General features: G+C 37.6%; 1 protein-coding gene and 1 non-coding gene across 2 annotated transcripts in view; both read right to left on the reverse strand.

Annotated features, from left to right (window-relative positions):
- The window catches only part of Cnbd1 (cyclic nucleotide binding domain containing 1), a 371,846-nt gene that overhangs the window by 150,999 nt on the left and 206,736 nt on the right, over window positions 1–14,111 (reverse strand). The window lies entirely within an intron of this gene.
- Window positions 5,593–5,698, reverse strand: LOC132655035 (U6 spliceosomal RNA). The gene has a single exon (XR_009592618.1). It is a non-coding gene; the product is annotated as a U6 spliceosomal RNA (small nuclear RNA).

Genomic DNA, 14,111 nt, shown 5'->3' on the forward strand with positions numbered 1-14,111 from the left:
TTCTCAACAGAGACTATGAAAGCCAGAAGGGACTGAACTGATATCAAGCAGACCCTAAGAGAACATAGATGTCAGCTTAGGCTACTGTACCCAGTAAAATTCTCAGTCATTATAGATGGAGAAAACAAGATATTCAATGACAAAAACAAATTTCAATGATAATACAAACAAATCGAGTGTTACAGAAGATACTAGAAGGAAAATACAACCCAAGAAAACTAACTACTTTGAGGAAAACACAGGAAATAAATAACCTAACTACAGCAAAACTAAAAGTAGCCAAGCACACAAACACACTAACACAGCCAACATCAAAATCAAAGGATCTAACAGCCACTGATCATTAATCTCTCTCAACATGAATGGACTCAATTCTCTAATAAAAAGACACAGACTGACAGAATGGATGCGTAAACAAGACCCAGCAATCTGTTACATACAAGAAACACACCTAAGTCACAAAGATAGACATTACCTGAGAGTAAAGGACTGAAAGACGATTTTCCAAGCAAATGGACCCAAGAAGCAAGCAGGAGTAGCCATTTTTATAGCTAATAAAATAGAATTTCAACCAAAATTAATCAAAAGAGATAGAGAAGGACATTTCATACTCATCAAGGAAAATTCCCCCAGGAAGACATCATAACCCTGAATATCTGTGTCCCAAATACAAGGGCACCCACATTTGTAAAAGAAACATTAATAAAACTTAAACTACACATAGATCCCCACACATTAATAGTGGGAGACTTCAACACCCTACTATCAAAAAAGGACAGGTCAACAAAACAGAAATTAAAAAAAAAAGACTCTAACAGGGGTCATGAATCAAATGGACCTAACAGACAGCTACAGAACATTTCACCCAAACAAAAAAGAATTTACCTTCTTCTCAACACCTCATGGAACCTTCTCCAAAATAGACCATATATTTGGTCACAAAGCAAGACTCAACAGATACAAGAAGATGGAAGTAATTCCTTGTACCCTATCTGACCACCATGGAATAAAGCTGGACCTCAACAACTACAGAAATAGCAAAAAGCCTACACACACATGAACAACTCGTTACTCAATGACAGCTGGTTCAGGGAAGAAATAAAGAAAGAAATTAAAATCTTCCTAGAATTCAATGAAAATGAAGGCACAACATACCGAAACTTATGGAATGCAATGAAAGCAGTGCTAAGACCTAAGTTCATAGCACTAAACGCCTTCAAGAAATTCGAAGCATCTCACTCAAGCAACTTAATGGCTCACCTAAAAGCCAGAAGAAGAAGGAGAAGAAGAAGAAGAAGAAGAAGAAGAAGAAGAAGAAGAAACAGACACACAAAATAGGAGTAGATGGCTGGAAATAATCAAACTCAGGGCTGAAATCAATAAATTAGAAACAAACAAAACAATTCAAAGAATCAATGAAACCAAGAGCTGTTTCTTTGAGAAAATCTACAATATAGACATACCCTTAGCCAAACTAACTAAAAAGCAGAGAGAATCTATCCAAATCAACAAAATCAGAAATGAAAAGGGGGACATAACAGGAGACACTGAGGAAATCCAAACATTCATTCAGTCTTAATTCAAAAGCCTGTATGCCTCAAAATTTGAAAATCTAAATGAAATGAACAATTTTCTTGATCGATTTTATTTACCAAAGCTGAATCAAGACCAGGTAAATCAAATACATAGTCCTATATCCCCTAAGGAAATAGAAGAGGTCATCAAAAGTCTCCCATCCAAACAAACAAACAAACAAAAAAAGCCCAGCGCCAGACAGTTTCAGCGCAGAATGCTACCAGACCTTCAAAGAAGAGCTAACTCCAATTCTCTTCAAACTCTTCCACAAAATGGAAACAGAAGAAACACGACCAAACTCATTCTATGAAGCCACAGTCACCTTGGTACTAAACCTCACGAAGACCCAACAAAGAAAGAGAATTTCAGGTCAATTTTCCTTATGAACACTGATGCAAAAATACTCAACAAAATGCTTCCAAACTGAATATAAGAACACATCTACTACAAAGATATCATCTACTACAACCAAGTAGTCTTCATCCCAGGTACGCAGGGCTGGTTCAATAAATGGAAATCCATCAATGTGATCCACCATATAAACAAACTGAAAGAAAAATAAAAGCACATGATAATCTCCTTAAATACTGAAAAACATTTGATAAAATCCAACGCCCATTCATGTTTAAAGTCTTGGAGATATCAGGGATACAGGACACTTACCTAAACATAGTAAAGGCAATATACAGTAAATCTATAGTCAACATCAAACAAAATGGAGAGAAACTTAAATCAGTCCCACTGAATTCAGGGCAAGGCAAGGCTACCCACGCTTTCCAAATCTCTTCAACATAGTTCTTGAAGTTCTTGCTAGAGCAATGAGACAATTAAAGTAGAGTAAGGGGATACAAATTGGAAAGGAAGAAGTCAAGATGATATTATAATAGACATAAGTGACCTGAAAAAATTCTACCAGGGAACTCCTACAGCTGATAAACACCTTCAGCAAAGTGGCTGGATACAAAATTAACTCAAGAAAAGCAGTAGCCCTCCTGTATACAAAAGATGAAAGGGCTGAGAAAAAAATTAGGGAAACAACACCCTTCACAATAGCCACAAAAGATATAAAGTACTTTTGTGTGACTCTAACCAAGTAAGTCAAAGACTTGTATGAAAAAAAATTTCCAGTCTGTGAAGAAAGAAATAGAAGACAATATCAGAAAATGGAAAGATCTCCCATGCTCATGGCTTTGCAGGATTAACATAGTAAAAATCAGAGTCTTTCAGAGGCCCTCTGTGGTAGGTTCCTGTCCTGTTACTTGTTTTCTCCTACATCCAATGTCCATCCCATTTGTCTTTCTAAGTGAGGATTGATCATCTTACCCCTGGTCCTCTTTCTTGTTTATCTTCTTTAGTGTATAGATTTCAGTATGAACAGGGACTATTTTGACATGAACTCAATGGCAGGCTTTTTGACCTCCCCCCCCCAACCAAGGGAGGAGCAGCCCTGCTGGGCCACAAGGGAAGACTTTGCAGCCAGTCCTGAAGAAACCTGATAAAACAGAGTCAGATGAAACGGGAGGAGGACCTCCCATATCAGTAGACTTGGAAAGGGGCAGGGAAAAGATGAGGAAGGGAGGGTGGAATTGGGAGGGAATGAGAGAGCAGGATACAGCTGGGATACAAAGTAAATAAACTATAACTAATATTAAACAAATAAAAATATAAAAAAATAATAAAACCAGAATCTCTAAAAGAATTCAATACAACAAATCGTCTGGAAGTATCAACATCCCTGATCTAAAGTTGTACTACAGAGCAACAATAATAAAAACTACATGGTACTGGCATAGAAATGAAATGGTGGATCAATGGAATCAAATATAAGACCCAGAAATAAACTTACACACCTATGGATACTTGATTTTTTTGACAAAGCTGCCAAAACCATCCAATGGAAAAATAGCATCTTCAACAAATGGTGCTGGTTCAACTGGATGTCTACATGTAGAAAAATGCAAACAGATCCTTACTTATCACCTTGCACAAAACTAAAGTCTAAGTAGATCAAATACCTCAACATAAAACCAGACACAATAAATCAGTTAGAAGAAAAAGTGGGGAAGAGCCTTGAACTCATTGGCACAGGTGACAACTTCCTGAATAGAACACTAACAGCACAGGCTCTAAGAGCAACAATCAATAAATGGGACCTCATGAAACTGAAAAGCTTCTGTAAAGCATAGGACACTGTCATCAGAACAAATGACTGCCTAGAGATTGGGAAAAGTTCTTCACCAACCCTGTATCAGACAGAGGGCTAATATCCAGAATGTATAAAGAACTCAAGAAGTTAAACAGCAACAAATCAAATAATCCAATTAAAAAATGGGGTTCAGAGCTAAACAGAGAATTCTCAACAGAGGCATATCGAATAGTAGAGAAACACTTAAGATGTTCAATGTCCTTAGTCATCAGGGAAATGCAATCAAAACGACCCTGAGATTTCACCTTACACCCGTTAGAATGGCTAAGATCAAAAAGTCAAGTGACAACAAAGGCTGGAGAGGATGTGGAGAAAGGGGAACCCTCCTCCATTGCTGGTGGGAATGTAAACTTGTACAACCACTTTGGAAGTCAATCTGGAGCTTTCTCTGACAATTAGGAATGCTGCTACCTCAAGACCCAGCTATACCACTCCTAGGCATATATTCAAGAGATGCTCAAGTATACAACAAGGACATTTGCTCAACCATGTTTGTAGCAGCTTTATTTGTAATAGCCAGAAGCTGGAAACAACCCAGATGCCCCTCAGTTGAGGAATGGATACAGAAATTGTAGTACAGTTACACACTGGAATACTATACAGCAATTACAAACAAGGAAATCATGAACTTTGCAACAAATGGTGGGAACTAATAAATATCATCATGAATGAGGTATCCCAGAAGCAGAAAGACACACAGGGTATATACTCCCTCATAAGTGGATATTAGACATACAATATTGGATAAACAAACTAAAATCTGAAACCTAAAGAAGCTCATCAGTGAGGAGGTATCTCGGTAAGATGCTCAATCCTCATTCATAAAGGCAAAGAAGGGCATCAGAAGAGGGGGAAACAGGGAACAGGACAGGAGCCTTGCACACAGGGCCTCTGAAAGACTCAACCCTGCAGGGTATCAAAGAAGGTGTTGAGACTTATGGCCCATCTTTGGGCAGAGTGTGGCGAATCTTATGAAAGAAATGGGAGACACAAAAACATGGAGAGGATAGGAGCTCCACAAGAAGAGCAAAAGAACCAAAACATCTGGATATGGGTGTTTTCTGAGACTGATACTCCAACCAAGAACCATTTATGGAGATAACCTAGAACCCCTGCACAGATGTAGCCATGGCAGCTCAGGGTTCAATTGGGTACCCTAGTAATGGGAACAGGGACTGTCTCTGACATAAACTGATTGGTACTCTTTGATCACCTTCCCCTCAGGGTGGAAATTTCATTATTTCCTTATTTTAATTACTGAGTAGTATTCAATTATGTAAATGTACCACAATTTCTGTATCCATTCCTCAGTTGAGGGACATCTGGGTTATTTCCAGATTCCGTCTATTATGAATAAAGCTGCTACAAACATGGTTGTGCAAATGTCCTTGTTGTGTACTTGAGCATATTTTGGATATATGCCTAGGAGTGGTATAGCTGGATCTTGAGGAAGTGCTATTTTTAATTGTCTGAGAAAGCGCCAGATTGATTTTCAAAGCAGTTGCACAAGTTTTCATTCCCTCCATCAAAGGAGGTGGGTTCCCCTTTCTCCACATCCTCTCCAGCATGTGTTATCACTTCTGTTTTTGATCTAGCCATTCTGATGGATGTAAGGTAAAAATCTCATGGTTGTTTTGATTTGCATCTCCCTGATGACTAAAGCCATTGAACATTTCTTTAAGTGTTTCTTTGCCATTCAGTATTTCTCTGTTTGGCTCTGTACTCCATTTTTTAATGGATTACCTGGTTTGTTGGTGTTTAACTTCTTAAGTTCGTTATATATTCTGGATATTAGCCCTCTGTCAGAAAAAAAAAATGTGGAACCCTTCACAAATTTGCATGTCATCCTTGAGCAGGACCCATGCTAATGTTCTCTGTATTGTTCAAATTCTTGTATATGTGCTGCGAAGCGAGCACTTCACTGAACATCTTCATAGAAAATGGATCATGCTTCTTCTAAGGTTTCTATATTCTACTATTTTACTTACATTTATTCAAATGTAAGAATGTAAAGGAAATGAGACTCACATTTTTCTAAAACTGGTTTAATTTCTTTAATAACCTAAGCTACAAGGATGAAAATAAGTAAAAATCAAAAACATCCCCCCCGGACTATCTATTAACAATATTACATTTTCTGACATAGACCATGTCTGCTCCACTTAAATATTAAAGATTCACAAAGTTTTACTCCCAATACTAGCTGACTGACACAGACTTCCCCAACTTTTCAGGCAGAGTGTTATCAGTGAGTTACTCCCAGAAAATTCTTCTTCCAGGAGGAATATAAGCACATATAGGAATTAACCATGTTTTTGTGGCAGTGGGTAGAGAAACAGTTGGTTTTCCTGTTTTAAAGATTTTATTAAACAAATGTTAGGGATTACATAAAGAGAGCAACTGAAGTGAGCTAGGATTTTTGCAAATAAAATAGCAAATCAAATCACTCAGTTATACATATAAGGATAAAACAATGACAAGGTGTTTTATAATTAAACAGAATCAAAGAAAAACTTTTCTAAGGGTATACAACTTACTAATTAGGGGAAAAAGTCACAGTCCTAAAACCTTCCTGAATGAATAACAAACTGTGCTAACACTCATAAACACCTATTCATGTCTGCAAATACATTATGCCCAAATCTAAGTGCCAAATTACTGAAGACCCTTGAAAAACCCTGTGAAACGGGGAGAGAAAAGCACATAATTTTCTTGCTTTTTTACTCAATAATATTATATGTAGAAAGATATACTTGATAACACAGAAAAACTTTTAAAAAATAAATCATGAAATAATAAAAAATATTTCAAGTATTTCAATATTTCAAATATCTCATTCACTTTTGTTAATGAGATATTATCCTGTTTACTATAGCTTTCAGGTATATAATACAGAATTCTTTGAGAATTAATATTCTATTTTGGTTATTTGAGTACTAATAAAACGTATACTTTGGTTACCACACTCTCTAAAAAACAGAAGGACAAATACTTCATGATCCAATCACTTTTTATGGTAGAAAAAGGGCATGTACAAATAACTTATCCATGGCCACAATGACTAGTCTTCTGAAGCTGCAAGCAAGCCCCCAATTAAATGTTTTCTTTTATATGTTTTCTTGGTCACTGTATTTGTTCACAGTCTTAGTAACTGCGCTATTGCTGTGAAGACCAAGGTAACTTTTATAAGAAAAATTAACTGGTGGCTTGCTTACAGTTTCAGAGGCTTAGTCAATTAACAGCATGGCAGAGAACACGGCTGCAAGCAAGAATGTTACAGGAAAAAAAATAGTTGAGAGTTACATCCAAACCCCCAGGCAGACAGAAAGACTGGGCCTGCCATGGGCTTTTGAAAACTAAGGGTCCATTCCCCAGTGACATGCTTCCTCCAGCAAGGCCACACCTACTCCAGCAAGGCCAGATCTTCTAATCCTTTCAATCTTTTCAAATAGTTCTATTTCCTGGGGACTGAACATTCAAATATATTCAAAACACTGGTCCCTGTTCTCTTCTGGGGTTTTATTGGCGTGACATGTAAACTTGGTTGGGGTATCAGTCTCATTTGCCCTTTTTTCTCTCCCTTACTGTCTATTGACCTTCAGCGCAGAGGCTCTTTGTCATTAGTGTATCAGACTGCATCCACTGTAAACTCAGTGGGAAGGTAAGATGAAGCCAACATCTAGAGAAACCAGTCCTTCAGGCTCTCCAAAATCCCAGGACTTCCTTGGCTCCCATTGTCTCTTCTGTGGAGTGATTTCCAAGTCTGGACCAGCTTCTTCTGCCAATCTGGCTCACTTCTCAAACCCGCTGTGTCGTCCTCCTCTCCTGCCTTTCTTGATGAACTCTAAATTGGCTGTGTCCAATTTAGACATAGAGGCATGGACCCTCTGTCATGCCTAAAATCAAGCCTCTCAACCTTCAGTCTCTCCAAACTCAGTCCAGCCACTCTCACACATCATTCTGTTCAGATCTGGCCCCAATATCAGTTAGATCACGGCCATACCTGGCCTGGATTCCACATTTTTGATTTCCAAATTTTCATCGATTTAAATCACTTTGCTAGAGGGAACTGCAAGTGGTCTGAGATGCCACATGTCCAAGCCTTCTCTGCCTTCATGACACAGCCCAGCCTCTGTCAATCCTGACCTGCACACTAGATTTTACTGCTTCAAAGCTTCACGGAAAACAGTCCTGTAAGAAGCTCCCAACCTATTCACTCTCCCCCACTCCTGCTTCCACTTTCTTCAACTTTGAACTTTTATTCAATCCCTTTTATGCCACTTAAATTCTTGACCTTTATCCCACTACCACCCTCCATTTCTCCACCCCTCCTTACTCCTCTCAATTTATAACCCTTCTCCTCTTAAGTTCTCACTACCATCCTCCACCCCTTCTCATTTATTCCTTCCAGAAAAAATGGAAGGAGTTCTCCCACCACCCAAAAACCCTCATCTACCCCTCCTCTTGTCCCCTCCTCATATTCATTCCTCTTCTTACAGCCACACGTTTCCCATGAGGAAGGTTGCAAGGTACAATGGATCTATCTGAATCCATGTACCTTTTCTCCTCTCAGATGTAAATCAAATACAGGAAAAGTTCCTCTTCAAAGAATTTCTCTTTAGAACCTCCCACCCCCATTTCACAAAAGAATTTTACCATCTGGCCCAAATATACCACTTACTGAAGCTGGCATGACACACACCTTATCATAACCTCCCTTCTCAGCCCAGCCAAAAAGTAACCCACTAGGGCCCATGCAGATCATTCATGTACTATAGATAAACAGAGACCCTCTGCAGAGGAGGCAGTCCAGGCCAAGGGTCCACAGTTGAAATTACCAGCTCCCTGGGGATGGCTCTGACTGGCTCAACTTGATGATCTAATGACTTTTAGGGAGCATGCAAAAAGTTCTCATTCTATTGTCAATTATGATAAAATCAGAGAAATCACCCAAGCCTCTGGTAAAACCCTGGGCCTCACTCTTGCTTCATTTTACTGAGGCTATAACCAAACATAGCAATCTAGATGGAACCATCTCATCAGGGGCCAATGCTGCTCTTTCTCCAAGTCCAGTTTATTAGTTAATCTGCCCTTACATCAGCCCAGCCGCTCAGGCAGTTAGAATAGAGGCTTAATTCAGAAAAGCAGGCTGGCCAGTGCCATATACTCCCTGAAGGGAAGACAGCATGTGCATTGAGAAGAGGCTTCTGGGAAGAAAAAGTGCATATCTTATTTAAGGGATATCACTAATCCATCTTTTCTTAGGTAGCTTGAATAACTAGGATTGCACCTAAAGCTAGAGACATACCTTCCCCTTTTTATGTGTTAACTTAAATTCTGAGGAATGGTAAAGTGATTCTTACATTTCCAGTGCTAGTGCTACCAGGGAAACCGAAAGTGGAGTCCTTAGCTTCAATAGCCTGAAACTGCTGTAACAAGGCTAGACCTGAGGAAATAAATTAAGTATCCAAGAATCGAAAGGTTAAAGAAGACAACCAAGTCCTTCCTATATACCTTTTCACACACACACACACACAGAGAGAGAGAGAGAGAGAGAGAGAAAAAGAGAGAAAGAGAGAGAGAGAGAGAATAAATGTCATAAAAATTAAATAGGGAGCTAGACAGGGGATATAAAGTGAATAAGTTGTAATTAATAAAAATTAAAATTAAAAATGTGATTGTCTCTCAAAACGCTTTCCCCCACCCAAGATCTCCTTTTTTATTCCTGTAGACTTTCAAGTAATTCACTATGAAATTACTTCCTGGAATTTAATATTCACTTGAAATATTTTTTGAATCACTAGTTAATATGCACATCACTTTCTGTCTGACTCTCTTTTGAATTTCCTCATCAGTCAAGGATGAATGAACAGAATAGCAATTGATTTTATTTGATCCTCCAAATTCACAGGGCAATTGCTGAACACTATCAGCTCCTCCAGAAACTAGGTTTGGTCATTCACAAGGTGGAGACATCCAAGGCCCAGCAGACCGCTCTTTCTTTGTTATTCTGTTCACAGATGGAAATGAAAGCAATGAAGACATTGACTCTAACTCTCCTTTGCAGTCTTTTAAAAACTAAACTCTATTTTCAAAACTTAAAAGTGGACCACTGTGAATGGAGGAAAAGGAACCATAAGTGAAAGTGTAAAGAGCAAATGAAGCCAAGCATTTGTAGAACTCCATGCTACTGAAGAAAACAATCTGAAGTTCCACATGGTTCATCACTGAGCAAGCTGCAAATCATTTCTCTACATGGTTATTGTTGCAAATAAAAACTTGCAAATTCTGAGCATCCTCTGGCTAGGTACCTCATCAAAGAGCACACACACACATCTTTCACAAATTTAGACCATAATGTCAGTGTGGTTTACAAAACTGTGGCAAAATATATACAAGTGTTTTACAAAACACTTCAAAATTCACCTGTCACCCCACTTCTAGATCATTTCTAACTACAATATACAAGATATTCACATATTACTTTAGTATATAATATGTACTGCATATAGTATATAACTGATACCTGAAAAAGACTTTCTACTTTCTTTTATACTTAGAGTTTTGAAACAGTTTTTTTTTTTTTTTTTCTAATTCATAGCACTGATACTATGTATTGTCAGGAAGAGAACTGACAGGTCACTTTGATAGAATAATATTCATTCTTCTCTTAATCATACTATATCTTATTCAAAGGACATGATTACATGTCAGATTTAAAACATACACAGTAGTTTCTACTTACATTTATGTTTTTTTTAGGTTAGCAAAATAGTTTTTTTTTTTTAAAAAAAGACCCTTTGCATTAGTGGAAACATTCATGCATTTCATCTCTGTATTTGTGCAATGATTAATTTTCATCAATCTATTGTAAATATTAGCATACAACAAAAAACACAAAAGATACAGCCCTTGCACACTACATTTAAAATTCATAAAGAAAGTCAAACATTATTCATGAGGCATGTAAGTAAAGTCTTATAAAGCAGAAATTTGGGTGTTGGGGAAGTAATAAAGAGACATAACCTATGTGAAGTTAGAGTCTCATACTAGGAAATACACAAAATAGAAAGCTAAAATTGGTTGGATTGAAGGAAATGGTAAGGGAATTGGATATAAAATTAATCTAAACTAATATGGAAGGCAAATGTTATAAGGCATTGTTAACTGTATTGAGAAGTTTGAACTATGCTGTTAGAAAAAAATTAAATCATCCAAGGGCTTAATTATAAAGCACAACTGAGCTGGCATACATTTTTCAAAATGCAAGCTGCCTACACAAAAAGGGATGAATTGGGGCATTGAAAAAACAATATCCTGAGGCCAGTTAGAAACTTATAATATATTAAATAATGAGACACTTTATCTAGTAGGTCTAGTTTTTAAAATTAGCTTGTAATATACTTAAGAGATTTAATGAGTTAAGAGAAATGCAGTATCACTGAAATACAAGCAGGTAACTTTCTTTCCACCATTGGTACCACTAAAATGGCCAGTAGTCATACGCTGAAGGGTTTTCTTTGTCAACATGATTGATTTGAAATTTTAACTTCAAAATAATCTGTAGTATTTGTGTCGAATTGCTGTCTATACTCCAGACACTCTCAAAACACTAACAGGATAAAGCAAAATCCAGAAAATTCTTCTTCAGCATATACTAGCATTTACTGTATCAATATTGTAAATATTGATTGTAAATATTGTAAATATTATTGTAAAGATCAAGCTTCAGGAATGTGTGGACTTCATCTTAGTGTGGTTTTAATTCACCACCATTTGTGGGGTAATAAGAACAACAAAGAAAGAAAAGCTCACTTGAATAAGAAACACAGACAACCTTAGAGAGAAATTTGTGTGCCACTTCTTAACATGCAGCTACCTAAGTAAGTCAATCATTTAATCAAAATTGATATTTTAAAATTGATCACAAAATAACAATATAGAAAAATATTTAGATAATGTACTAAAATAGAGCTAAAATGTTATTTAAGATTTTTTCAATTCCATATTTCAATATCCACTTCTCCCTATCTCTTCCCCTCATCCCTAGTCCACTGAAAGAGGGAGTTCTCCACTACTGTCATCTGCCAATACCTTCTTAAATCTCATTGGGACTACTTGGATATTCTTTTTCTGTGGTTTGGCAAGGCCACATCACAAGGGGCAAGTGATCAGAGAGCAGTCACCTGAGTTCATGATACAGGCAGCCCCTGTTCCTCTCACTGAGAGATCCACATGGAGACTGAGCTGCCAATCTTCCACATCTGAGCAGGTGGTCTAGGTTCTCTCCAAGCATGGTCCTCTGTTGGTGCATCAGTCTCTGCAGGACACCCTGGTATCAGATCTTTTGGTTCTGTTGATCTTTTTGTAGTGCTCCTGTCCCCTCCATGTCCCTCTAATCCCACCTCTCTCTCTGCCATAAGTCTGGCTGAGCTCTGCCCAAAGTTTGGCCCTGAGTCTCAGTGTCTGCTTTGATCCCCAACAAAAGAAATAATCCAATTACAAATGGGGTAAAGAGGTAGAGTAGAGAATTCTCAACAGAGAAATGTGGAATGGCAGAGAAACACATAAAGAAATGCTCAAAATCCTTAGTCATCAGGGAAATACAAATCAAAACAACCCTGAGATTCCATCTTACACCTATCAGAATTGCTAAGATCAAAACTTAAGTGACAACACATGCTGGAGAGGATGTGGAGAAAGGGGAACCCTCCTCCATTGCTGGTGGGAATATAAACTTGTACAACCACTTTGAAAATCAATCTGGTGCATTCTCAGAAAATTGGGAGTAGTGTTACTCAAGATCCAGCTGTACCACTCCTGTGCATATACCGAAAAGATGCCCCACCATTCAACAAGGACATCTACTCAACCATGTTCATAGCAGCTTTATTTGTAATAGCCAGAACCTGGAAACAACCTAGATGTCCCTCAACTGAAGAATGGATACAGAAATTGTAGTGTATCTACACAATGGAATACTACTCCGTAATTAAAAACAAGGAAATGATGAAATTTTCAGGCAAATGGAGGGAACTAGATGAGATCATCATGAATGAAGTGAGCCAGAAACAGAAAGACAGGTGTGGTATATACTCACTTATAAGCATATATTAGCCATATAATATAGGACATCCATCTACAGTCCTAAAGAAGCTAAACACCTAAGAGGACCCTGGAGAGGATGCTTAAATCTCATTCAGAATGGCAAACAGGATAGACACCAGAATTGGTGGAAGAGAGAAACCAGGATGGGAGCCTACTATAGAGGGTCCTCTGAAAAGAATGAACACAACAGGGAATTGAAACACATGCTGAAACATTGAAACTTTTTTTTATAACTTTTCACAAACACACACACACAGAGAAGAGAAAAATCATTCCTTCTATTTTTGAATTTCTTCTTTTAGAGGTTTTTAACCAATTTTACTTTTAATCCTATTCAATAGAAATCTATTTAAACCCTGTAATAAAATAGCCATCTTATTTCTTCTTTAATAATGCCTTTAGTTGGTGTAGTATTTTAAAACTTCAATTTTCAGTGCAGTCCATCATGTTATCTTGTGAGTGTGCTCTCCCTCCAATTATAACAAAATTATTTATTGTTTATTTTCTACATATTTTATTTCAATTATCCTACTGGCAATCTTCAAGAAGCATTTCCTATGTATTGTATGTCAATTATTTTACTGGGGTTTTTCTGGTTGATTTTGTTGTGAAAACTAATTTGCAAGGATTCACTTACTACTCTGTAGAAGAAATGTTGCAGGCTCCATTCTAGCTATCTACTGCCATCCAAGTGTGAGTACTTGACTTCCAGCTCTGAGATAAGTGTTAGACACTGGGTATATTTCAAACGTTGGGCTGAGAAAATGTGAAAACTTCTCGTCTTTTACTGTCTTAAACCTGGTCCAATCTTAATTCCTGAAATGCTCTTCCTGTTAACATCCTTGCCCCAAACTCATAAAGTTCAGTGTCAACAATGTAAGTAATCTGTTTTTAAATTGCATCAAAGACACAGGTAGATGGCTTAAAAACAAGACAAAAAAACCTGCAGTTTACCTGTTAATAATGTATTCTCAAATAATGCTCATCTAAATGAGTAAAAAATATCTAGATGTTTAAGTCAGAGAACTATTTTTTAACACCTCTGTGTTGTTATAAGAAAATGAAGGAGACTGTAAGGGTTAGAACAGGAAGCTGAGAAGCCGCGATCCCAACGTTAGCTTTGATGTGTTTAGGGGACAAAGGGTTTGCTTGCTGTGCCTCTCATGCGGCACCCTGACCACAGCACTGTCTGAGGGAAGTGATGCTTCCTCATGTGGCAGAG

Source organism: Meriones unguiculatus, chromosome 6 (genome assembly GCF_030254825.1).
Source record: "Meriones unguiculatus strain TT.TT164.6M chromosome 6, Bangor_MerUng_6.1, whole genome shotgun sequence".
In the NCBI taxonomy this organism is placed as follows: domain Eukaryota; kingdom Metazoa; phylum Chordata; class Mammalia; order Rodentia; family Muridae; genus Meriones; species Meriones unguiculatus.